This window comes from Canis lupus, chromosome 7, assembly GCF_048164855.1.
Source record: "Canis lupus baileyi chromosome 7, mCanLup2.hap1, whole genome shotgun sequence".
NCBI lineage: Eukaryota > Metazoa > Chordata > Mammalia > Carnivora > Canidae > Canis > Canis lupus.
The window spans coordinates 22,169,989-22,197,760 of NC_132844.1; the positions used below are offsets into that span (position 1 = coordinate 22,169,989).

Genomic DNA, 27,772 nt, shown 5'->3' on the forward strand with positions numbered 1-27,772 from the left:
TGTCATTTCAGAAATAGTAGAGGAGGAAAAGGGAAAAGGAAGAAATTCCCAGAGAAAAGGAACAAGGACCATAGGAAAAAATGGTGTGGGTAGGTACTCCTAAGGAAGATGATGAAAGTTTATACAAGAATATTCCTCATCTACAAACGAGGGGAAATTACATCTATCTTGTGGAGTTTCAGCTTTGCTGCAGACCGGAGACTGATATATCCCTCCATTTTGTTTCATTTCTCAAAGAGAATTGTACTGTGGGGTGATCCATTCCTGCTCCAACAGTGTGTGCATGTTGGGATGATAGGACACAGGAAATATAATTTGTATTTAGTTTACAAGTTTCCAGTTTAAGAGGCACCTTAATTCACACTTGGTACAGGGACAGTGTGGCAGCTCTCAGAGATCTGAATTTTAAGGTCATTGTTAAAATTGGATGAGTATTGGGTTTTCTCCCTCAATGGGAGTGGCAGATTAAATTACTACTGTTCACTCATATTTGGTACCCCTCCATATGGTAACTCCCCATAGGCAGATTATAAACTCTTATCCTCTGAAATTTAGGGATGGCCATATGACTTGCTTTGACGAATGAAATATGAATGGAAATAATACGTGTTACTTCCAAATGGAAGCTTTAACAGTAAGATCGTGGTTCAGAAACTCTTTTCCTTTGCTACAACAATAGATTCCAGAAAAAGTTTGCTCCATTAGCCTGGATCCCATCAGGAAGACAAGATGGAGAACAGCTCTAGCTAGCTCATGATGGACATGAAGCATAAGTGAGGAGTAAATCTTTATGGTTGTAAGCCAATCAGCTTGTTTTATATTTGTTGTCTCAACATGACCTAGCCTACCTATCCTGATTAATACATGTCTTATCTTTGCTCAATTTATTATATGATTTTTAAATTGACATAATATACATTTGTATATGAAATACATATGTATATGCATACACACACAAAATGGTTTTTCATAACAAATGCTGGTTCTATTTTGTTGTCAAATTTTTTTACAGATACTGTATCCTAGAACAATGTTTTATTTTTATGTCACTCAGTCTCTCCATTTTTTCCATTTCATGTGTATGCATGCATGAGAGAAAGACAGCAGAGTAGAATAGGCAAATTTTACCTCACTGTCCAAGTTTATATAAAAGTTACACATTACCCCTAAAATTTTGTAGTCATTTTAAAAAAAGACTTATTTATTTATTTTAGAGAGACAGAGAGAGAGAGAGTACAAGCAGGAGAGCCAGAGGGAGAGGGAGAGAGAATCCAAGCTGACTCTGCTAGGCAGGAAACCCAACCAAGGACTTGATTTCAGGATCCTGAGATCACAAACTCAGAGAAAATGAAGAGTTAGACACTTAACTGACTGCCAACCAGGCATCTCAAATTTTGTAGTCATTTAAAAAAGGCATTTGTCTTCAATTCTTCTGGGAGATAGCCTGGTGAAGAAACAGAATACTAACTTAGTTATTCAGTTATCAAACATCATTTATTAATTTTTTCTACCCCCACTGATATGAAAGGTTATCATTATAATATTCTGTATCTACACTTGAGTTCATTTCTAGATTTAGTGTTCTATTCCATTTATCTGTATTCCAGGTACACTACATCTTAATGACTGGAAATTTATATACATTTTTATATCTTGTAAAGCCAGACCTTCTCACCATGACTATCATTACTTTGGTTTTTCATTATTATATTGGCCAATCTTATCCATTCACTCTTAGAAATTAACTTAATAATTATTTTTGTCAAGTTCTTTCCAAAATTCATTAAGAGGATGACTTCTCACACTATTTATAAGTTAATTAAGAGAATTGACATCTTTAAATATTGAGATTTCTTGTCAAGGTAGATGGATGTCACTTAACTAACTCAAGTCATCTTGTATTTTCTTCCTTAGTAGAGTTGTCTTCTCTCAAGCCCATGGAAAGTTATAAATTGCTACTGTAATTGGGATAATTATCTGTTTTTTATTTTTAAAATTATATTTTAATAGTCACCTTACTAAGATTTTCTATATTTTAAAACTTTTTTCAACTAAATCCTTTTTCAATTAGGCAATTATTTATAAATATGGGTATTTTATATTAATTTCTAAAACTGATATATTATTTTCTAACTGCAAGACTAGAATTTCCTGAATAATGTTGAGATAGCAGATATCTTTGCTGTGTTATTTCATCAGTAATATTTCTTATATTTCAGTTTTAAAAATAACAGAAACTTTTGGTTTCTTAATGAAACTTGTTTTATGTTAAATAACTATAAAACCTTAGTATACATGGAATTTTTATCATACATGTGTATTAAAAGTCTCATCATTTGAAAGGATTATAAAATGATCATACTATCAACCAATACATTGATTATTTTTATTTCATTAAGATATATCTTAATAGCTTTAAATTTCAGAAATAAATCCAAGTGTCTATAATGCATTATTTGTTTAATACCCTACTGGCTTCAATTTGCTATATTTTTTGGGATTTTTCTTAGCATATTAGCTCCATGAGAACTAAGATCCTCCACCGTATCTCTACTACAATTTTCTATAACTTGTAACATTAACTAAATTATTATTAATGAATAGATGCCTATATATCTGTAAATAATATTTCCCTTTTTAAAATTTGCTGTCACTGTCAAACTATCTCATTCTAGTGCAGGAGCTATGAATCTGAATATGGCAAGTTAAAATGACATAGATGATCCTTCTCCCCTTCTCTCTGCTATAAATATTTTTTTAAATGATAAATAAGACATGATTGAAAAAAAATTTCGTTAAAAACAAAAACAAGGGGAACCCTGGGTGGCTCAGTGGTTTAGTGCCTGCCTTCAGCCCAGGGCGTGATCCTGGAGTCCCGGGATCGATTTCCACCTCGGGCTCCCTGTGTGGAGCCTGCTTCTCCCTCTGCCTGTGTCTCTGCCTCTCTCTCTCTCTGTCATGAATAAATAAATAAAATCTTAAAAACAAAACAAAACAAACAAAAACAAAAACAAAGAACGAAGGAAGGAATGTCTCTGGTTCCATGAATAAGAAAAGCTAAAGTCAGTGTAATAAGCCTGAAAACAGCTTACCTGGCCAATCCAGGGCTTTTAATTATAGATAGATGCCCAAGAGACTGGAGGCTGGGTCCTACTGATCCACAGAATCAGAATATGTGGCCTCGGTCCAATCGGAAGAGAGACAGGAATCTAAAACCAATCCATTTGTATGAGCCAGGAGTGTTCAAGAGGTTCCCTTCTGTTCGGAAGCCAAGGAAAGGATGAGGAAGTTTGCCTGTGTCTACAGCCTTGGGTGAAATTTAAAAAAGTCAAAACTTCAGCTTCATCAAATTCATCTGCAAGGCCTAAATGTAGGACACTTTTGTAATTTGGCTGCAAGTAAATAAATTAAGATTTTAAGCTAGTGCAGGATCGTTAAACCCTCATGGAGTGGTACAAGCTCCACACTGCTCTGAAGCATCCTTTCACACCTCAGCGCCCACAGTAAAACTAAATCAACATCAAAGTAAAGATCTAAAGATCATGAGCTCACAGAGAAATGCTGCAAATTATATAAGAAACAAATTATAAGGTAGAATCAGCACATACCACCAACAGAATAGTTAGCACAGGGCAAACTTCAGATTACAGAAAAGCCAAAAGATACTAAAAACTAATTATGATAAGATTAAAAAAATAAAAGAAGAATTGAAACTATTATGAAAAACAGGACATTACTAAGAAAATATTTATAAAATAGCCATACACAATTTCTGCAAAATGGAAAGAATGGTTATTGACTCTAAAAGCTCAGTGCATTGGTTAAATACCAGAAAACTCATTTCTGAAGAGAAAAATTAGTGTATAAATTAACATATTTTAAGGTATATATAATCTATAAATATATTTTTCAGCTATATCCTTATGACTATATTTTCTCATTACATTTGATTTCTAGATACTCTGTGATTTTTCATTCACTTCATCTTTGATATATTAATTGATAAAAATAGTGCAATGTACCAAGTACTTAGATGATATGTAGAAAGTGCTTAACACATCGACTGTGCTTTGTTAACGTTTGCTGTCATTATTTACATGATTTACCTAATATAGTCCTTACAGCAATCTTATAAAATAGGAATTAATATTATTTCTTTTTACTTGAAGGAGAAAGATACCTGGAGGCTAAGTGACTTGCCCAGGTTCACACAGCTATTAAGAAATAAAATCAGGTTTTCATACAGACTCCTCATAGTGTAATGACCCTCTGAAGATGGTCACACTACCATAGGTCATTTTGTAATTACCAAGTAATTTATGTTTTGTTATCAGTTCCTACACTGAGGAAATATTTGAATTTTTTTTAAATCATATATATGATTTCTGATTATAGGTTATACATTCTTATATTCAACTATTTGATTCCTGAGGTCATTTTTCAGGAAAAGTTCATGAATAGTACGACAAATAATTTTTTTGTATATCTAACAACATATGTGCATGAGTTTGAGTTAAATGAATGCTAATTGGGCAGTAAATAGAATTATGGGAAATCAGTTTTTTATCCTAAGAAAGCAAGTTGTACCACCTGTCACTGACAGAGCTGTGTTTTATCCAAACCCACTTTGGTTCCTCCTGGGCATTGTTTTACAAGCTTTCTGGGAAGTTAACCATGGCTATTAGTGCAATGGGACATTAGGTGGAAGCAACAGACGTCACATTTATGTTTGTCCCATAAAAACTTCACAAGCTTCTCCACTCTCTCTTTTCCCATATACTGACTGAAAGGAGAGGTCTCTGAAAACTTGGAAAAGGGTGGAACCCCAAAGAGGAACCCAGATTTCTGAATGAGTACAAGGAAAGCCACTTGCTCAGAAATACTTGTCGAGTTTTATATAAGCAAGAAGTAATTTCACTGTGTTAAGCCACTGAGATATGGGGCGTTGAAATAGTATCTTGTATTATTCACCATAACCAATCTAAGACAGTTTTCTGGATCATAGTGTTTCACAGGTTTTATGCTAATGTTATTCTCTCCTTTATTGATAACCAGCTCTTAAAATCTGATGCTTGTTAAATATTCTCTTTGTCCTTGTAATTTATGTTACATGTAAGTATGAGTGTCTTTTCATTAGTTTTGCCCTGCACTCACTGAACTCCTTCCTTATGGATGCACGGGTTGTGGCTGGCAGAACAATGGCCCTCCGAAAATGTTCACATCTTAATTCCTGAAGCCCGTGAATATAAACCCTCTTATGGCAAAAGAGACTTTGAGCTGGAATTAAATTAAGAACCTTGAGATGGGGAGATCATTCTGGATTTCCCAAGGGGGTCCAAGCTAATCACAAAGGGCCTTAATAGCAGATTAATTTTCCCAGTTGTGGTCAGAAGAAATATCACAAGAGAGGCTGGGCCAAAGAGGTGCATAGTTGGAGCATTGAAGGGGAAGGAAGAGACCATGAGCCAAGGAATGTGGTAGTTTCGACAATGGGAGAAGACAAGGAAGTAGATGCTCCCCTCGAGTCTCTAGAAAGAAATGCAACCCTGCTGACATTTTGATTCATCCCAGGGAGACCTATGTCAGACTAATATACTGAGCTGTAAGGTAATGAATTTTTGTTGTTTTTTACCCATAAAGTTTGTAGTATTTTGTCTTAGAAGAGATAGAAAATTAATACACAGGACTTTGGTCAGCTCAAAAAATTTATTGTATTATATTATTATATTATTTATTGTATTATTATTTTATTACTGCTTTTCTTCTGTAAATTCTATTTCTTCCTCCTAAAATTCAAATTATACATATATTGGATCATATAGATATATCCTTCATTACTTCTATTTCTCTAATTCCATTTCATCATTATTTGTCTTCATCCAAGTTCCAGTCTTCTAATGTAATAATTTTGTTTTACTGATATTGAAAATTCCCTCCTTAGAACAATTAAGATTTTTAGTTCAGCAATTATTGTTCTAAATTTCTAAAACTGTACCACCATATCAACATCTTTTGTGACTACAAAATTTTCTTGAGCATCATTTAGAATCTCTATTAGCTCTAAAAAATTATCTCTAATTTCCTGTAATAGTTGTGATATATTGGTGAACATATGTTCTGAATGCTCAAATGGTTTCCCTCTTTTGAGCAGCTATATATTTTTAATATGCTTGGTTATTTTTTTCTGCTTGATCATCCTTATAGAAGTAGATATAATGATTATTTTTGGTATCTAAAATACATGAAAAAAATGAGAACAAATGTTTAAGATGCATTGGATTTTTCCTTGCCTAGATAGTAACTGACATTTCCTACATGATAAAGATGGAGTTGTAAGCAGCAGGTGGTGTCTGAAGGGGTTTGGAACTTCACCCTTGTTTAAAACCAGCTTATTCTTTTGTGTCTCTTAGCAGAGTAAAGCCAGTTGGACATGCAAGCTCTCTCCAGACACAATATGACAGGACTTAGCTGGGTCTATCCCTGCCACTCAATTCCTCGCTACCATTTTGATTTGCAGACTCTGAGGGGAGGGGATTTTAGATATGGAGAATAGCATTCTTTGCAATAAGAGGCAGGCAATGTATGGGAGAAGCAGAAGGGACCCTGAGTTTGACTGGTATCAAGGTTTTATATCACCACTTTATACCACAAAGGACTATTTAAAGAGCCATGAATTTTCCTTTGGGTTTTCAGAGCTATGAGCATAATAATCATTGTTGGTTAAAGAGGAAATAATACCAGTTAGCAGAAATGGCATTTTATGGAATATTTATTTTTCATAATCCAATTATATTATTTGAGACCTGGATATTGCTGGATAGAAAAATAATCACATTTAATGAACAGTACTGTGATAAATGCTTTTACAAATATGATCTTATTCATTCTTGTTTAATTGTTTCAAAAAACCTATTGAATAAACTTTGTAATCTATGTATTACAGAAGAGAAGATAACTGCAACTCAGAGGATTGTTGTCCAAGAAAAGATAGGTATAAATATTGAGCAGAACCAGGATCAGAATTTAAACAGAGATTGGCCCACTCTAGATTCAGTTCTGAAATTGAAGTGCAAATGTATTTAGTGGTAAACAATTCCAGGATGACATGTGAGGTCTGTGTCTAAAGGAAATTTTATGTCTTAACTCAGACATCAGTGGTATAAATGAGATCAGTGGTACTGGCTGTTCTAGAACTCCATCAGAGCATAGTCTGAGGTTACCTATATCACAGAAGTAATGTAATTGATCAAGCATCTTTTGCACTTTTTAATATAAATTACATTTCTGTGATTTTTCACAATGTAATTGCTCTGTGTGTAGTTCTTTTTCATGCTAAATTTCACATTTCCTTGATGTGGTCAGTTCCTATGAATTCAAATCAGTGGAATTCAAACAGGATTACATTTCTTTCATCTAAATAATTTATCTTAAAAAAATGGATGTGAAGAGAGTGGCTTAGAAATAGAAAGCATTAGATACACAGAATCTGCTCTTGGCTTCTAGGAGTATGAAGGAAATTGCACAATAAATCAATTTTTATGGATGCTATTGACTTGCAACATTTGCTGCTTTTAAAAATTAATAGCTGAAATAATGAACATTCAAAAAACTCTCTCCACCGTCAGTTTGATTAATTTCTTGATATGAAGTACAGATGACAGATGCAATATTTTAAACTAGATTTTCCTGCAGTCCCATCAGAGAAAATCCAGATAGAAACCACGATTGCCAATATGTTCTTTTAATTTTTTTCAGTTAATTTGTGCAAAAGATCCTGTTGTAGAGAATGCTCTATCCAATAAAATGAAAGTTTAATTATTTGTATAAATATTATTGTAAATGCACAATAGTGCCTCCATAGTCCAAGTGTCATAATTTTATATTAATATTGCATTACAGTAAAACTGGTAATAAAGTGCTTCTCTGAAGAAATTGTGCATGGATTTTTAACATGGTGTTCAGCCAGTAGATGAGTTTATTAAAGTTACTGAATTATGTAGTGGGGAAAATGGAGTTACTAAAACCCGACCCATGGAAACTGCAACAAAATGGAGACAATGAAATGGTTATAAGAAATTAGAAGTCAAACTTTGTGATTTTTTGCACCAATTTTAAAAACATGAATAGCTTCAGCTTTCTATGAACTATACACATCCATCTAAATTAGTTTCCAGTAAATTCATGCAAGCCCATGAAAACAAGAGATAATGTAATGCAGAAAAATGCATACTAGAACAGCAGACCCAATTATGACTGTGGAAATAAAAATCCTCCCAGAGCATTTCTTGAGTATCTTAGAGTCTCATAGGCAGAGGGAAGAGACAAAGAAGGATATAGTTCTCATTTGGATCTTATCAAAAGGGTACTTATTTATCTCCTATTATATAAACTTGAATGGCTCACATACTACTTCTTAACCCCCTGAACTTACCCTGAAGTTGTTATTTTATATTGGGAAACATTCTTAGATCATCTAGATGAATATGTATTTTATTAAAGGTAGGTCAGCACATCATTTGGTCCATGTGAGTATAAAACAGTGCTTGAGAACATGGCTTTGGAGTCAGTCTAGCCTCCAATTTGCTTTGCAACTCTGCCATTTGCTATGTGAGTCTACACAAGTTAACTAACCTCTATGAGCTTCTCCCATTCTTAGAGAGCTAAAATAAATAAATAAGGTATTCCCTGCAGTATTAAGATAATAAGGTATTACTATGGTAAACAGTTTGTAATGATGTTTCAAAGGTCTCCAAGGTCACTTCAGGTTTGGTGAGTTGCTAGAAGTACTCACAGAACTCAGAAAAACTCTTGGACTCATGGTTATGGTTTATTACAGAGAAAGGATACAGTTAAAAAATCAACAGAGAAAAAAGGTGCATAGTTTGGAGTCCAGGAGAAACCAGGCTTGAGCTTCCAGTTGCTACCTCCCAGTGGGGTCACATGGACAGCTCTTAATCCTGCCAACAATAATGTGTGATGTGTTTCAATTATTATCAATGAGGAAAGATTGCCTAAACCTTGCATCCGTAGGTTTTTTTTTTTTTTTTTTTTCAGTTTAGTTATGCAGACACAGAGCACCCACATCACTGACCTTGGCTACTCAGGCTCTAGCCCCCTGGAGGTCAAAATCATACAGCATGGCCGAAGATCCTAGGTAAGCAGAAAGAGACGTTCACCATAAGTCACATCATAAGTATAAATGACCTCACAAGGCTGAAGACCCTAGGCATATAAATATACTCTTCACAGGCAGGATATTCCAAGGACTTAGAGATTTCTCCCAGAAGCTGGTTTGTGAAATAAGAATGGTAGCCACAAAACAGAGGCCATCCCAAGACATCTGGAATCAGACGAAACATGAAGGGGCACTTCCTTCCCCCTGATTCCTTCTGATGAAAATGTGATAGATGTAAAGGAATGAAACCCTTCTCAAACTTCTTAGAACCTGGCCCAGAGCTAAGCTTTCAGAAATAATCAGAATTAAGTCAGGATCAGCATCAGGTTTGAGTGGGATTCTCTTGCTTGAAAACTGACCCCATTACAGTGGTCATGGCTCCAGGTATAATGTGGGGCATCTAATACTGTGCTTCTTTAAGGCAAGTAGTGGAGGCAGCAATTTGAGATGGTTTGGTGAATCATGTGCTTAAGAGAGAATCAGTACTTGATAAAGAAGTTGTTAAAACTCAGATTCCCTTTCTCTTCTGTCTTCCTCTTTCTCCCCTTTCTTTTTTAAATTGGCCCAAGAAACTTCCATACTTATTTGCAGTAGGCAGGATAATGGGCACACAAAGATAGCAGATTCTAATTGTGAAACCTGTGGCTATTACCTTATTTGAAAGAAAAGATATTTACAGATATGATTAAGACTCTTTGGATAAGTAGTGTTACACAGGATTGTGTCCCATCAAAATTCATATGTTGAAGTGCTAATCCTGGTATCTCAGAATATAACTTCATTTGGAAATAGGATTTTTGCACATGCTATTAGTTAAAATGAGGTCATATTGGAGTAGGGTAAGCCCCTAATCTAATAGGACTGGTGTCCTTATAAAAGGGGAAGGTTTGAGACAGACACACACGTACAAAAGGGGAACATCATGAGAAGATGAAGGCAGAGATCAAGGTGATGAGACTACAAGCCAACGAACGCCAAGGATTGCCATCAAACCTCCAGAAGCTGGGGAGACAGGCATGAGATAGATTCTCCTACACAGCCTTCAGAATGAACAAACTCTGTTGAACCTTGATCTCAGAGTTTTAACCACTAGGACTGAAAGACAATAAATTTTTGTTTAAATCACCCACATTATGGTATTTAGTTATTACTGCAGCCTTAGGAAATTAATACAGAGAGATTTTCCTGGATTATCCAGGTGGACACTTACTGCAATCATATGTGTTTTTATAAGACAGGCATAGGGAGACTTCACACAGACACAGAACATGACAAAGCATATACAGAGGAAGAGGAGGCAATGTGACTATAGAGACAGAGACTAGAATGATGTGGTCACAAGTCAAGGAATGCAGGCAGCAATCTACAGCTGGAAAAGGCAAGAAAGATATTCTCCCTAGAGCCTTTGGAAGAACAGCTCTGTCAACATCTTGATTTTGCCCAGGGATACCCATTTTAGACTTCCAGACTCCAGGACTGTTAGACAATAAATTTCTTTTGTCTTAACCCATCAAGTTTGTGGCGATTTGTTACATTAGTCATAGGAAACAAATACATTATATATTCAGCTAACATAATATCTATGAATACCTGTCATATTTTTAAGAATAGAACATTTGACTGTAGCTGTGGCGAAGGACATTCCACAGTGCTGTAATAGTGGATGGTCAATGTTTCATCTATATGTCAAGTTTATACTTTCATATTTAAGACAATTTATAAAATATAGAAATTAAATTACAGCAGCTATGAGGTTTATGATTTTAAGGATATTTTATCCTGATACTAGTGTAAAATATTTTGAATGAACTTAGTGTATTTGGTTACTATAAAGATGTAAGCTTTTAGACACAAAATAATGATCACTGAAAAACAGCATGGGTTCATTAATCAAAAGTTATATCAGATCAAATGTATTTATTTTCTTTGCCAACATTAGTAGACAATAAATTCTCAGACATATGATGGGTCTGGTATGACTAGATGAAGATCTTTGAGCAAAAGTAGCAAAAGACAGGTTGGATGTAAAATGGTTACATGGTAAATCCATCTGTCATCGATCCATGTAACTATCTTTCTATCAATTGATTTATTTATTGATGTCACAACAAAAGGAGGTTTCAGGTAACATGGGCAGACATTTATGAGGCACTTTCTATGGGCTAGCCACTGGTCTGAATCCTTCTGCTTTTACACATTATTTGTTCTCTTCACCTTGGCCAACATTTTCCTGCTGTCACTCTCACTCTTTCTCCTTCCCCTCTCTCTTTTCTACTTTCTTTGTCATGCAGTATTTCTGCCCATTTCTTAGGCAGATTTAAAGATAATTAACTCCAGGGACACCTGGGTGGCTCAGTCAGTTAAGCATCTGACTCTTGATTTCGGCTCAGGTCATGATCTCAGGGTTGTGGGAAGGGCCTACCTTGGACTCTGCACTGGGCAAGAAGCCTGTGTGAGATTCTCTCTCCTTCTCCCTCTGCCCCTCCTCCCAAATCTTGCATGCTCTGTCTCTCTCTCTCAAAAAAAAAAAAAAAAAAAAGATAAAATTTAAAAACAAGATAATTGAGTCCAATTCTGTGCTGTTTTAATATAATAGCTACTGAGCACTTGAAATGTGGCTAGTTCAAAGTGAGATTGCCTTAAATACAAAGTACATAACTAAATTTTAAAGACTTTGTATTAACGATGCGAAATAGCTCATAAACAATTTCTTACGTGGGCTACATTTTGAGATAATAGTATTTTTGATATTATTCCATAGAATAAAATACATTCCTAAGATAATTTGACCCAATTAATGTGGCCACTACAAATTTTAAGTGATAAGTGTAGCTCACTTGTGGCTTGCTCTAGGTGAAGGGTAAGGACCTTGCCTTTGTATCATTAGCAAAAAAATTGTGTTAACAATTTTTGCTAAACATTCCTGGAGTAGGTAGGAAGGTAATCTACCTCAGGAAAATTTTTGTGCCACTACTTTAGAGCCAAAAATGAGTGCAGGCAATTGTAGTTTGAAATGACAATTATTTTTTTCTGTAACCAATGACAAAAGCTACTTAATCAGTTCATTAAACTTGTTGGACACTATTGTATGATCGTTGAAAGTAGGCATCCTCCTCCACAGTATGTCCTTCCAAAAGTGTTCTTTGGAATTGCTCTTTCCCACCTCTGATGAAATCTCAAGCAGTTCCCAAAGGTTTCTGGTCTCTTTCAGAAAGAATAACAATCTAATTTCAAAAATTTAAAAATCTCATCAAATCTAACATTACAGTTTAATCTATTATACAATTCAAATTATCTTTCCCCAGCTGGGGCCTGCCTCAGCTGTGCATCCTGCAAAGAGCAAGAAAAGCACACTTGGTGTCTGAATTCTTCAACTCTCCCCTCCCCACTGCTGCTTTTGTCCCTTCCAAAGCTGCAGAGAAGAGGGAAGTGCCAGGGAGAAAAACTCTCAAATACCACCTGACTTGTATAGTTAGCACATGGCTTCAGGGCTCTGTGGGCAGCAGATAAGTAACTGGTTTTTCTCTCTGGGCCTTTGTTCAATGCCTCTGAGATCATTCTGGTGTAGACCTCTAAACATAGCCCTTGTGAGGCAGGAGACATAGCATCTCGTTGACCACTATCTCTAAAGCCTGTGTGCTTCCAGCAGACAGCCCAGTGCTGGGTCTGTTCACCTCTTCATCCCTTTTTGGTATGATTCCCTATCAAGATGGCTGCAGGCTGCTTCCCTTTGGTGGAGTGCACATTTGTTTCCGGGAAACTTGACACATTTCTCTCTCCTCTCTCCCAGCTTCTTTCCTCTGTCACCATGTAGTCTGCCCTAGGTTTTAGGGAGTTACCAGTGTCTCTAGGTGTCCAGATTCCAGGGAACATAAAGCAAATGTTCCAAATGACTTGTTTCACACAGCCCTTATTTTGGCTTGAGATGGTGGTGTACATTGCCTTAACCTCCGTCATGAGTAGCTGGAAAGAAGAAATGCCATAGTACTATAACAACTCTTTCCAAGATAATTTAGACTCTGTATTAGGATAGTTTAGAAAATGATAAAAAATGGAACACCAAATTTTAGGATCTTAAAAAAGAAGTTTATCTAGCTTTCCCATATTAGTCCTGGGTGGGACTTTAGAAAGTGGCTGGCTCTCTTCAGGTGATCATTCAGGGACTCTTTCCATCTTCAGCCACATGAGTTCCTAAGGCCTCGTCATCATCTGTATCCATATTGAGAAAGGAAGAGTACGTACACATCTGTCTCTAGAAAGCCCTAGCCTAGAAGTATCACACACCTCTTCTGTTCCCATTCCATTGGTCATACCAGCTTGCATGAGAGCCTGAGAAACACACTGCAGCCACATGCCCACCTATTGCTCTCTCTATGGTAGGAAAGAACAGATTTCACTTTACAGTTGATGATATTTGCAACAATCTCAAGGAACACTAAGCTCCCCATGAGTCTTTTGCCTTTTCCTTCCTTACATACCCTGGGAGAGAAACAGCCATTAAAATTGGGAGAAATCATTTCATAGCACCATACAGCATGTCAGGAAGTGGCTGTGTCTATCATGTTGGGAAATAGAGATACTTGTACCCACATTGTTGTTTTTCTCAGCATTTTGAGTCTCAGTAGAAACAGAGACAAAGTGTATCTCTATAACTTTCTATTACTCAATCATTTAATAAGTACCCATTCTATGCCATAAACTTTATATCTGTCATCTCATTTATTCTTACAACAATTCTTTGACATAAGAATGAGGCTCAGAGAGGTTATTTGAGTTATTTTAAGCAATTAAAACAAAGAATACAAAGAGAAGTTGAAATTGAAAGTCAATTTTTCAGGATCTTATGATAAACTACCTTTTGACTACCCCCCCTCAATATTGACATTTTATGATAATTACCTTTCTCTTTTTTAGCTAATTTTTCTTTTAAATTTTGACATCAATTATATAAATAAAAGAAATGCATATTCTTATATATGTATATATGTATATAGCTACAGTATTTATTTCCTATGTATATACGCAGTACCTATGCATATGTATACTGATTACCTTTGAAGGGATATAGGAACAATCACTGTGAAAAGTAAACCTTTTTTTCAAAAGGGAAAATTCTTTCTTCAAATTATTTACTATCCACGGAATATATCTTAAAATTTATTATTGAAAGAGAAACATGCAAAATGGAAAACATTATTCTGAACATAATAATTTGCCAATCAAAATAAAGCCAATTGCATCTGTATTAAAAAAAAAGCTTGACTATAATTTCTAATATATTCAAGCATTTACAAAGTCTTTAGGGATAAAGTATTGTAGTATGATTTTTGACTTTCAGTGACATATTAGTCAGGGTTCAATTACAAACTAACTGGATGTGTTAGGGGAACAGGTTCTATACTAAGCTTCAAGAAACAACTCCCAGAACAATCATAGAGGGCCTGCCAGAGAACTGTTGCCTCTGCCATGATTCTCACATGGATGGGTTCATAAAGGCCACCATAGCTGCTGCTTCCAAGACAACACCCCTCTGTGTGCTCAGAGCCAGGCAAGTGATCGCCATAGTCTCCACCACTTGACACCCATGGATTTAGAGGATGGGCATTTCAGACCTCTGCTGTGGCTGGTACCAAAAACCTCCACAGAAACACTTGTCAGCAGAAATAGCAGAAGCAACAGAAGTGTGGCCTCTGCCTCTTGACACTGATACCTCCCTTTCACGTGTCACCATGGCTCCTCTGTTGAGTGAAAGCTCGATTGTGTTCAGAAGCTAAGCTGTAAAGGAGTCTTACTTTAGCCTTTGGCCTGCACAAAATTATGCTGCAAAGAGTGGGAATGAAGCTGGGGAGTGAATCTACTGCACCCACCACAGGAGGGAGGGCACGGAGGTTTGAATATCTTTTTCACATGCAAAAAGGACAAATTAACGTTAGGTGATTTGCAAGCAGGCATTGGTTTTCTGATTGTGTGTTTTAAATGTGCAGTCACTCTTCAGATGAAAATATTACTCCTATTTGGAAAAGTCTTGACATGACAAATAAGCAGCTATCCGCTGACTTCAATTATAGCTGTTTTTACAAGGACCCTCGAATGGGTCATGCTACGACTCATTATTTTTTCCATTTCAAACAAAATAATTAATTGTTCTCATTTGGAAATAGTTTTGTCTGGATGAAGAATATAATTTTATTCAGGAAGTCTATTTCCCTTCACTTAACTATGTGTCAGGCACTAAGATATCTCTTAACCCTTACAACAACTTTTAAAGGTAGGAAATATTAGTCTTGTTTATAGGTAAGAAATTGAATCTCAGAAAGGTTAAGTAATTTGTCTAGAGTCATACCACCAGGAAAAAAGTCCAAGTTAGGTTGTGACCCCAGTTCACCTGACTCATCCTTAATATTAGGAGATTGCCACACAGTTGGTGGTATCCTGTGTGTTTAAGAACAACTCACACATTTTCTTTATGCCTGTGTACTTTGCCAGGTTTCCACATAAGCAGTTGCATGCCATCTTCATGGTGTGACATCTCAGCTGCATCTTCAACCTACTGAGAAAGAAAGTCAGTAGCTTTAACTGTCCATTAAGGAGACAGTTAGAGAAGGTGGTAAGAGTGAAGCCGCTCAGAGAGAGAGTACACCTAATGGCAGTGTAAGCAGATAGAGAGCCCGGATCTAGGAAAACCAAAGCTGCCTATATAAGAAGTGGAAGAGGAGTGAAGGAAGAGTGGAAAAAGAGAACATAATTACATAATTCCCATGGAGCTGCTAAGTTGACATAAAAAAAAAAAAAAAAAAAAAATTCTGCCACCATGGCCAGAAAAGGAAAAATAAAATGAAGCAAGAAGGAAGAGCCACTATGCAGAAGATAAGAACTACCATTCACACCTAAGTAGATGCATAAGGCAGTCATACAGGTCATTTTGGTTATGGTGAACTTGTCAAAGAGTAAAGAAAGTCAAAAGTGGGAAAGATGATTGAATTATGAGTTTGAATGCTTACAGACCAATGATAAAAAAATAACAAAAACCTATAATCACGTCTCGAGTTGCACATATAATTATAATGTTAACAAAAATATATATTTATGTATATTCATGGGGAAATCACTTTGTATTAAGATAAAGTAAATGGCTGTATCCTAAAAAAAGTATAATTCAGTTAAGTTTTAAGCTGCTTAATAGAATTCAGAGTAAAAGTAACATCACCAAACACAGAAATTTTAAGGCATCTAAAAAAATATTTTATTTATTTATTTATTTATTTATGAGAGAGCACAAACAGGGGGAACAGCAGAGGGAGAGGGAGAAGCTGGTTCCCTGCTCAGCAGGGAGCCCGATGTTGGGCTGGATCCCAAGATCCTGGAATCATGACTGGAACTGAAGGCAGACATTTAACCAACTGAGCCACAAAGGTGTCCCATTAAAGCATCTTATAATTATGATATAAAAATTTACAGTTTTGGTGAAATTATGGGTATATTATTTCCACATTGATATCTTGGCTTTGGGACAACTATGGATAATGTAAACAAGGAGAACTCTTTACTCAATATGGTCAATACATTTGAATTAATATCTAGTGATTTTTTTTCCTGGTTAGCTCATTCACTTATTCAAAGAATCTTTATCGAGCATATTCTTATGTGACTTGCCTTTGAAAAAAGGATCTCCAGGAACTCTTAATTTTGGAATATGCTATCTATATGTAATAAAAAACCAGAAGTGAATATTATACTATTGTGACGCTATGAACTTTTCTATTCATAGGGGAAAAATATACCTCTTCACATTCACCAATTCAAATGCTCTCTCCACGTAGAGGGATTCCTGTGCCTGTATATTTTGTTCTATTACCACACTAAGCCAGTCCACTTGCATTTAAAACTCAAGGCTATCTTCATTTATATATTCACTTATAGGTAGTATGACATAGCTATTGGAGTTTAACTCTCGACCTAGAGCACTGTGAATTAGTTTTTAAGAATTGAAGGGCTATTCATTTTTATCATGAACCAATAAATCATTCAGAAGTTATTTTATGGCACTGATAGTTCAGATATTTTTCAGAAAAGTTTAAAACATCTTTCCATTTAAAATAATTTTGCATTTTAAGTAATTTATAATCACAAGAAATAATCATTTTTCAAATTTATTTCAAAGTTAGCATCACCTCAGGTAGCAAAACAATCAAATTTATTTCTAATGACATCTTTTTTATTAGGTGCCTTTGTTTACAAACTATTTGATAACTTCAATCTCCTAATTTAAGAGGAAAATAGTGAGTCCAAATAGCTATACATCTATGCAGGAGTTTCTGGTTATGAACTGAAAACTAACCAAGACATAAACTAAAAAATTATGGATAGTGAATCTATCTGCAGGGTGTTATTACTGCATCCCTAAAGGTCTCATCTGTATGAATGCAAACATCTTCCTGAACCATAATGAGACTCAGTGTAAATCTCTTCAGGGTCATGTTTAACAGTCTATGCCTATGGAAATCATAAGATTATCTGCAACACTGCTCAGTTTCTTTCTGTTTCTAGCTGAATTAATTCTGCTCCATTGCACAGTTGAGCATCTGAGTGATTTCTAAAACAATAAATAACAGGCTCTGATAGGCTGACTTTAACTTTCTTGAAACTTCAAAAAATAGTGTATATTAATCATAAGGGTAAAAATTCACTAGATATTTATTGAAATAAAAAAATACAGCTTAACATCTTTACAAATCCTACTGTCTATCCTGCTGACTCAGGGACTGGGCTAGCGACATTCAATAAATATGAAAACAAAAAGCTACCTATCTACAAAGCTTTACTGGGCTTTTGCTCTTAGATATTATAATGCTAATAAATGAGAATGTGGAAACTATGCTTATACCAATAACGAGGTAGTGAAAGGAAGTAAATCAAAGAGGAAAGAGCTATACTTTCTTCTGGACATAAAATACAAACAGTTTGTGAAGACAGAGAAATATTGAAACAAGAAAGCTCTAAGTCTACTTCTCCTTACTACAAGAAACATATTCAGGAAGTTACTAGTGGTAGCATGTAGAGGGAACCAAACATTTCTCATTAAAGTGATTGAGGAGGGACACCTGGGTAGCTCAGTAGGTTAAGCATCTGCCTTCAGCTCAGATTATGATCTTGAGATCTTGGGATTGAACCCTGCCTTGGGCTCCCTGCTCAGTGGGGATCTACTTGAGATTCTCTTCCTCCTCCTCTTCCTCTCCCATTTCTCCTCCCTCCTCTCATGCATGCATGCTCTCAAATAAATAAAACATTTTTAAAAAAGTGATTAAATGAAAGAACATGCATCAGGAAAAATATATACACACATATGCATACATATTTGTGTGTGTGTGTGTGTGTGTGTATATATATTTTTTTCCACACAGAGGGACTATATCAGTTTTAATAGATAAATGTAATTCCATGCTGTACCAGTTTTTAAATGAGTAAAACTATCAATGGGACCACCATAGAAAAAGAAATATATGTTAAAATTAGCTTTACAGTCACTGATAAATTACTTAAATAAAAATTACAAATAACAAACATAACTTTCATGACATGTGAGAAGAATTTTATTTGTATTTCATGTCATCTAATTAGATATATTATTCATGAAAGACTCCAGATGGACAGAAGTGAAGACTGAAGTAATTTACACAAAAACAAGTCACATTTCATGAGGTAGCACATTCTCAAGGCCAGGACTCAGGTTAAAATCCTGCTTCTTCATGCAATGTATACTTTACTAATATCTGTTTCCTCACCATCAGACTCAAAACTTTACTATCAACTTTATCCCAGCAGATGACTTAAGGTTAAACAGATGAAATGTTCCCTAAATAACACTAAGAGGTTAAATCTACAGTAAAATAATTCCTGTATAAACTCACAGCTACAAATTAGTAAAAACAAGTAGTTTTATCTATGGATTTATTATTTACTTTTAACATAAGGTGGAAGCTCTTACAGAAAACTATTTCAAAATGTTTTAACTATCCATTGATTACTTATCCATTTTTTCCCTCCAACCTAATATTTCTGGGCATGCTCAATTTACAGAGAAAATGGTAGTGATTAATGACCTTGATTTGAAGGTCAGAACAATATAGAGGAAGAGGGCTGACTTTCATATTCGCACTCCAACATCATTTGTATTATTACAAGCAAGTTTTAAATCTGTCAGTTAGTCTTCTTCTCTGCAAAATAGGAGACAGTAGCTAGTTCATAGAGTTGCTCCGCAGGATACAGTCTAAGTACTCAAAAAGCCCTGGCTGCATCAGAGAGAGTCACTGAATTTGAAGATAAGCCAACATAGTTAAGGTATTAGCCACTGTAAGTGAATGTAGTCAGAGGTTTGAGTTTTCTGTCCTAAGGAGTAATATGTTAATAATATGTGGACAACTTGGAAAACATCTCTCCTGGTCCATGCCCCCTTCTCTATTGAAACTGTGATAAATTTTTAATTTAAAAAGTTTATGATAAATATAGTAAACACAAATCAAAATGTAACTCCATGTTAACTATTGTTTCAGAGAGTGCTTCACATTTATATTAAGCTCTCATCTGGCAAGGAATCTAGCTTAGATAGCTATAACTCTCTAGTAACCAGGGGGAAATGAAGCATGAAAAGTGTGGTCCAGTAGCTTTTATGTTTTTAATCACTTTTAATCAGCAGGATTTCTGGGCAATACTAGTCTCAAGTTAATTTGCAAACATTTTTTTAAAATTATTTTATCTATTTTTAAAGATTTTATTTATTTATTTGTGGGAGACACAGAGAGAGAGAAAGAGAGAGAGAGAGGCAGAGACATAGGCAGAGGGAGAAGCAGGGTCCATGCAGGGAGCCCAATGTGGGACCTAATCCCAGGCCCCAGGACCACGCCCTGGGCTGAAGGCAGGTGCTAAACTGCCAAGCCACCCAGGGATCCTCCAAACATTTTAATTTGTATTCAAATATTATCATTTTGACAATTGACATAAAATTATTAATTTCATGTGTAAAGTGTGAAAATCTTGGCACTGATTATATCTTATGGCTGTGTAAGTGTATGCATATTTTACCCCCACTCCTTTTCCACGAAAAAAAAAAAAAAACAAGTAGGAAGATATAGGTCAATTTATTTTTTATTTTGGAAAAAAGAAAGATCAAAAGCGGAGAGTAACGGATAATGTCTTAAAAAGATGTTCTCTACTGCAAGCCCAACTTCTCTTAGCTGGACCACAATAGCCTCTCAAGTGATGCATTTACTTCCTATGTCCATGCAAGTATCCATCCTTCCTCCCCCCAGTATCCACCACCTCCTATACTTAGGCATTGATTGCAGGAAGACATCCAAACATGTACACAGAGCAAATGCCCTTTGCAGCCATCGCTTGGGCCATGAGCCCTGCCAAGGCAAGGGCAAGGATTTTGTTAATCATTCTTTGTCTTATTCTAGTGCTGACTGAAGGTTGAATTGAAGTCATCCCTAAATGTGCCGTGGTCTCACATGCTCTTTGCTGCTCCCTCAGCCTGAAATAGTTTTAGTTTTCTTCCCAACTGCAAACTCTTAGATGTCTCTTATGGCCAACTTCTATACCCTCTCTTCCATGAAACTTTCTCAAAACTCTTGCTCACTTAGGGCAGACCTGATCCCTACTCACTTCTCTATGCACATGTTGTGCTTTCTCCTTATCTCCACTACTATTTCTCTTAGTGTATGTAAATAATTTTAAATTTTTTCAGCATGTTTCATGAGCCAGTCACTATGCTATTATGTATAATTAATGAAATATGAAAAAGAAACACCTAATCAGAGTATAAGTGGGCTATAAAGGAAACTTTATATAACAGAGTCCTGAAATCAGAGTGAAAACAAAATCTACCTTAAACTATATATATATATATATATATATATATATATATATATATATATATATATATCTTCCATGCTCTTTTCTGTGTGTGTATATATATATACACACACACTGTTTTTGGTCTGCGTGGACAGTGCAGGGCCTGAACAGTGTCTTCTAAAAACCAAAACCCCTTCTTCTGGGATTCAAGTTATGTTAAATTATTATAGCAAGCACAGCTCACCTTTCTTAGATAGGAGTCTAATTTTTTGATGTTAAACATTAGGGAGGATACATGGCTCTAGCAAATGTCCTTGATGCCAAGAGACCAGGACATGTGACTGAAGAGTCTCCCAGGGGGAATGTCTGTGATATACCAAAATACATCAAGAGTTCATACAAAGACAAGATCACCAGATTAGGCCTTCAAACTGGATGGAATTTTTCTACTTACACACTCACTTCTATTTCCAACCATAATATTCTAGTTTCTGTAATGGAGAATAGGTTGCCATGGTAGTAGAAGATTGATATGGAAATGGATTTTGGAAAATGGGTCATTGGAAAAAAAAAGGTTTTAACCGATAAATTTTTTTGTCATGATTACTCATTTGAAGTTTGCCCAAAACATCAAATTGCTTAGTCCTATGTTGCTGGCAAACATTCTACAGACTAAAACATTCTAAGATCATCTACACCAAAGACAACTCGAGGGGTCAGAATTCTAAAAGGTATTCATATTTACAGTCATTCCATATAGTCTGTGTAATAGTTTCTCCATTCTATAGGTGGAAAAACCTAAGATAATAAGGGACTAGTACAGATTACTCATTAGTCATTGAGTTAGTAATAATACCAAAATTTCAACATGCGTCTGTTCAGTTCAAAGCCTATCTTCTTTTCCAATTTTTGGTCATTCATTTAATAAATGTACACATTGTTCTCCATGTGTAAAACATGGGTGGACTCTGAGGATGCAATAGAGAACCCACATTCACAGTTCCTACCCTTACGGAATATTTATAATCTAGTGTGAGGTCTATATAATAAACAGGTAAGAAATGTAAATTACAAATTGTGCTGTGAAGAGAAAACTTAAAACCAATTGCTAAGGTAGGAAATAACAGTACAGACTCTAATTTACATGGACTATACAGAAAAGGCCTCTATAAAGTTATTTAAACTGAGACAAAGGATAAAAAAAGAGTTGGCCTGTGAAGGGCAGAGGGAGGTCTGGTAGACAAGGATACACTATATATATATTTACTCATATATATATATATCCCTTGAGCAAGGAAGAACTTGACAGGTTGTAAGGCCAGAAAAAGACTAGTAAGGCTGGGGCACAGTTACTGCCATGAGAAGCTACAAGCAAAGAGCCCAGGGAAGGGAGGAGACAGATCATAAGATCATAGGTGGCCTTGTAGGCTGTAAATATCAGACACCTCTAGAGCCCCAGCTCACATGCATGGGGCCAGTGTCTCTCAAACTTTTATATGCATATTAAATCACCTGGAGATCTTGTTAAAAAGTAAATTCTGGTCCACTATTCCTGGGGGTGGGGCTGAGTTTCTGTATTGTAACAGGCTTCTGAGTGACACAAAGGCTATAGGGCTGTGGACCACACATTGAGTAGCAAGATTCTACGGCCCACTTTTTTTTTACTTTACCATGGGAAGCTGTGGACTCATTTGGCCATTCTGATGCATGACCAAATTGGAAGTGTAAGGGCATTGACACTCCTTGGGACAACTCTTAACTGATGGGAACAATAAAGAATATATTAAATTCTCTCCTCTGCCAACTCTCAAGGATGTTCTCTATATGACTCCTCAGAGTTTCCCAGTGGGATGGAGTCTCACTTGCCCACAGTGGTGACCAGTTCAGTGGTGTACCTTTGTTTTACCGATCCCTACTTCTTTGAATTACTTTGTTAGACATTTAAACATGGACTAATTCATTAATTTGTAAATTGTTTAGTTAGTTTTGACCAGTCTACATTGTCTCTGACTGTGTTTATATATTAAGTGGGGATAAGGGAGTACTGGGGACCGAGTAAATACAGGTTTGAGATTAGAGATTTGCTTCACACTCAACCACCTCTAGAAGTCAGGGGTAAAGTAGCTACATAGCTCAGGATCAAGAGAAAGATGCCTAGATTAACCACCACCCAATGAAAAACATTTATTACATAGGAGGTAAGCTCCTGGGAATTTGCTCTTTTTATTTCTGAGTTCTTTGTTCATTTTCATAATCAGATTCTCATTCTCAGAAGTACCATTGTACTATCCTGTACAAGTTGTGCACATTTGTCAGCTCCTGAATATGCCACTCTTTAACTTACATCATTAAAAATTCACACATCAGGGTATTAAATTCACATTATGCATAAAAATTAACATTTACAACATAAGGTACCTGGAGATTAATAGATAAAATTAAGAAGTAAGAATAACACTATGCTCAGAACTTAAAAATACTGTTTTCAAGTTAAAAATTTACAGTAAATGAAAGAAATATGCATTGATTATGACTACTTTTAAACTTTTTCTATATGTGAGTTTCCAACTTGAAAATATAAAAGCATTTTACCTGTTTTACAAGGACACAGTGATGTCAAGAACTTTGATAAGAATATCACGTCTTCCTTCTGGCCAGGCACATCCATGCCTTCTTATCAAGTGCAGGAATGACTTTATGTTTGGCATTTTGAATACCTTGTGGGCAATGACAGAAGAAGAAGCAGTCGTTCATCTCCTCCAAAAAAAAAAAAAAGAATCTTAGGATCAGGCTCACTAAAATTTAATAACTGAAAAAGCAAACAGACTGAATCCAATCTTTTCATTAAATTGCCTAGCTTCAATTACTCTAACTGGATTCCAAGTGCCCTAAATGTGTTTGAATATTGACTGCCAGTTTCTCACAATCATCTTCTTTCAAGATGGTGGAGGTATTCCCAAGCCTCACCACAATGGGAGGGCTCTATGCTGGCTGAGCAGAGGCACAGGAGAACCATGAAGCTGTGCCCTGTTTCTCTGAACTGGGTGAAGTTTCATTCAGAATAAAGAGAAACAATATTGAAAACAATGGCAGCAGAGATGTGTCTAAATGAATTAATAAAATAGTATTTAGAAATTCACCAGTGCTCTGAAGGAACCATACACCATTGTTCAGAGTTTGATATTCCTTATGAAATTTTCCTACTTTGTACAAAGCAATTGTTCTATATCTACCTCAAAGTTGTAGTAAGTGATCTGTTGATGAAGTAAAGCATTCTGCTCTTCCTCATGAAGAAGATTGGTTTTATTTATTTAAAAAATGGTTTTTGTATTTCTATGTAAAATTAGGCCATGCTCTGTCACCATAAACTTGATTCACATGAGCTTTTTTATAGGTCTACGTGTTCATAGTCAAGGAGCAAAATCTATTTGGTGGGAGGCACTGACATTTTGATTGTAGGAAGAAGGAAATGGCAATAATTTCTCAGAAGCTGGGCAGATTATAAAAGAGATATAGAAAATGCGACCCAGGCTGATACTGTAACACCTCTAAAACACAGATGGTTGGCAGTACTCTGATAAGATGTCTCCCCACTGAATAAAAGTACAAAGATTAAATAAATCAAATGCCCACCATTGTGAACCAGCAAGCGCATGGAACCATTTTCTCTACATTCTATCCCTTGTTCTATATAGACACAAATTACATGACCTCAGGCAAGACGAAGAAGCTGTGTGTGATAACCCCCCAAAACTCCCTAACCTTTTCAAATTCAGTAAGGTGTTTTATGATAACAGCTCTCCAGTTAGATATATACAAATTGCCTGCAGCACTGAATAATTGTTCTGACTAGCTGCACACTTGCTGTATCCTCACAACTGACTTTTTAAAAATGTAGGATATGTGGACTCTAGATAATAAACATAACAACTACTAAATGTCCCCAAAGTCACCATTGAAGGTGTCATCAAAGAAAGCCTACAGCACAGGCATAAAAATGATGGACATATTTATTCTTTTTTAAAATAAGAGAATGGGGTGCCTGATGGCTCAGTTAGTTAAGTGTCTGACTCTCACTTGGTTTTGGCTCAGGTCACTATCTCAGGGTCCTGGGATTGAGCCTGCATCCTCGGGCTCTGCACTCAGGGAGAGTCTGCTTGGGGATTTCTCTCCCTCTCCCTCTTTCTCTCCCCCCTTGCTTGTGCACTCTCTTGCTCTCTCTCAAAAATAAATAAATAAATAAATAAATAAATTAATTAATTAATTAAGAGACCAAATATCTAACAATAATTATATGTTGAGGTTGTTTTAAGACTGATAGAATGGTGCCATCCCTTGAAATAGTCTGAAAAAACAATCTGATTATACATTCATCTAAATGTCTTGAGAATGCATTATTATCTATAGTCCTCACTTTGCCCAAATACCAAAGAAAAATTCTGCCAATATATCATAGAATATAAGAACATAATTAGCTGGTTGAGGTATATATAAATTATATCCCTTTTGTTAGAAATTGTGTATGTTAAACTAGCAGAAAAATTTCCCTACTAAAGTCAGAACTGTGCAGCTAATTTTCAAAGCCTAGTCTTGGCAAAGAAAAGGGAGCCTCTCTTTGAAGTAGATCTGGGCTCTAGGCCTACAGAGACCACTAGGAAAATTTTAAATGAATAATAAGAGGTTAAAATATTAGACAATAAGCTTCTTACTCTATATTCCTTACTGCTGATAAATTATGCTACAGTAGAATAGAATTGTCTATTCAGAATCAGGCAGCACTCCTGTTTCTAGACATGTTACCTCCTGTTCACACTCATCCCCATGGCAAATGAGGTGATATAATCAATAATTTGTCTGGTCTTTGTCCTGAGTTGTGGGAGGGTGCATCAAAAGACCTTGAAATTTCTTAAATGATGAGTGTACATGTTATGCTAATGAGATGACTCACTGTTAAGTCTAGTTAGCTTCAGAATGGGAGGTGGCCACCAGAAAGACCAAAAACTTCCTTAGAGGGCCTGGATACTCAGCTACCTAATCTGTAGGAAGGTGAGAAGGGCTGGAGATCGATTCAATCATGCTTACATAATAAAATCTTCGATCGGACGCTGGGGTGGCTCAGCGGTTTAGCTCCTGCCTTCCGCCTAGGGCATGATCCCAGGGAACTGGGATGGAGTCCCACTTCGGGCTCCCTGCTTAGATGGAGTTGCTTCTCCCTCTGCCTATGTCTCTGCCTCTCTCTCTGTGTCTCTTATGAATAAATAAATAAAATCTTTTAAAAAGAATAAAATCTGGATGAAGAGCTTTGGTGTAGCTTCCTGGTTTTGGTGAACACATCACTGTGCAGTGGAGGTGGGGAGTAGGGGAGACATGCCCTGATTCCACAAGAAGAAGGTGCAGAAATTCTGTGATCCTTTCCAGGCCTTGAACTATTTGCATCCTTTACAACTAAACTGCAGTCCTAAATTCAGCAATTTCCTGAGTTCTGTGGGTCACGCTGGCAAATTATGTAACTTGAAGGGGTCATGAGACTCCTCAATCCTCAGCCCATTATTCAGATGTGTGGATGACATAGGGATACCCTGAGAGTTGTGGCTGGTGTCTAAAATAAAAAAAAAAAAAAGGGTGGAAGACTCTGTCCTTAACCTATGGAATCTGTGCTAACTCCAGGTAGTTAATGCTAGAAATGAATTGCAGTATATATAGTTGGTGTTAGACCAGTTGGGGGGGTGAAACAGACTAAGTGGGGATATTTTATTAAAATTAAATTTCCAGGAAGTTCTAAAGAAAAATCATTTGAATAAAGAAAACTATAGAAATCTCTAAGTATTTCTGAAAGAAAAAGAAAAAAGTAAAAGTTCACATCACATTTATCCTTTCTGAAAACAAAAATTGCACAAATAATCCAGGTAGGTGGATTTACATTCAAGAGTTTGTAGGACTAGAACTTGGAAAATGTTCATACTGTAACAAATTATGTATCTCTTTTATCAACAGAAAAAGAATTAGAGGAGGAGTACCTGGGTGTAGGTGTAGCCTCAGTTGGTTGAGTATTCAATTCTTGGTTTCCACGTGGGTCATGATCTCAGGGTCATGAAATTGAGTCCCATGCTGGGCACTATGCTCAGTGCAGAGTTTGCTTGAGATTCTCTCTTTCTCTCTCCCTCTCCCTTTGCCCCTCCCCCTGTTCATGCTCTCTCTCTAAAATAAATAAATAAATAAATAAATAAATAAATAAATAAATAAATAAGAAAAAGAAAAAATTAGAGACTCTGCAAGTGAAAAATAAACCTTGAAATAAATATAACTCATAATATACTGTGACTAGATTTTATATAACTGATGAAATTTAGCAGAACAAAATCCATTTGAATTTTAACTTGACACAAATCCTATCTGTGCCACATAGGATTTGTGCCATGTAAGATTAATAAAATAGGAATATGTTTCCTATTCTAAAGTATAATCACACACATACATTTGGTATTCTATTTAATATTTGTATAATTGTAATATGATAAATGCTGTTTATTGGTTTTCAATTTTTAGACTAACCAATATATATGCAGTACTTAATGTTTGTGCCACATTAAAATTGCTTAAGTATCTTATGAAAAATAGTAATTCATAGGCTTAACACCAGAGATCCTGATTTAATTGGTCTGTGGTGAGGCTTGGCACCAACACTTGTTTTAACATCCATAGATGATTAATATGCAGCCAGAATTAAGAACTATTGCAACAATA

The 27,772-nt window shown here is 35.8% G+C and overlaps 1 long non-coding RNA gene across 3 annotated transcripts; it reads right to left on the reverse strand.

Annotated features, from left to right (window-relative positions):
- On the reverse strand, window positions 1–27,214 carry LOC140636247 (uncharacterized). Of its 3 annotated transcripts, none has more exons than XR_012033546.1 (6): window positions 27,046–27,214; window positions 23,621–23,785; window positions 15,631–15,722; window positions 9,092–9,150; window positions 3,093–3,307; window positions 1–1,444 (listed from the first exon to the last, which is right to left on the reverse strand). It is a non-coding gene; the product is annotated as an uncharacterized lncRNA (long non-coding RNA). The 3 variants fall into 3 exon arrangements; XR_012033544.1 differs by having other exon boundaries at window positions 3,093–3,258; window positions 15,631–15,725; XR_012033545.1 differs by lacking the exons at window positions 1–1,444; window positions 3,093–3,307 and adding an exon at window positions 8,694–8,957.
- Window positions 27,215–27,772: the final 558 nt, after the last annotated feature.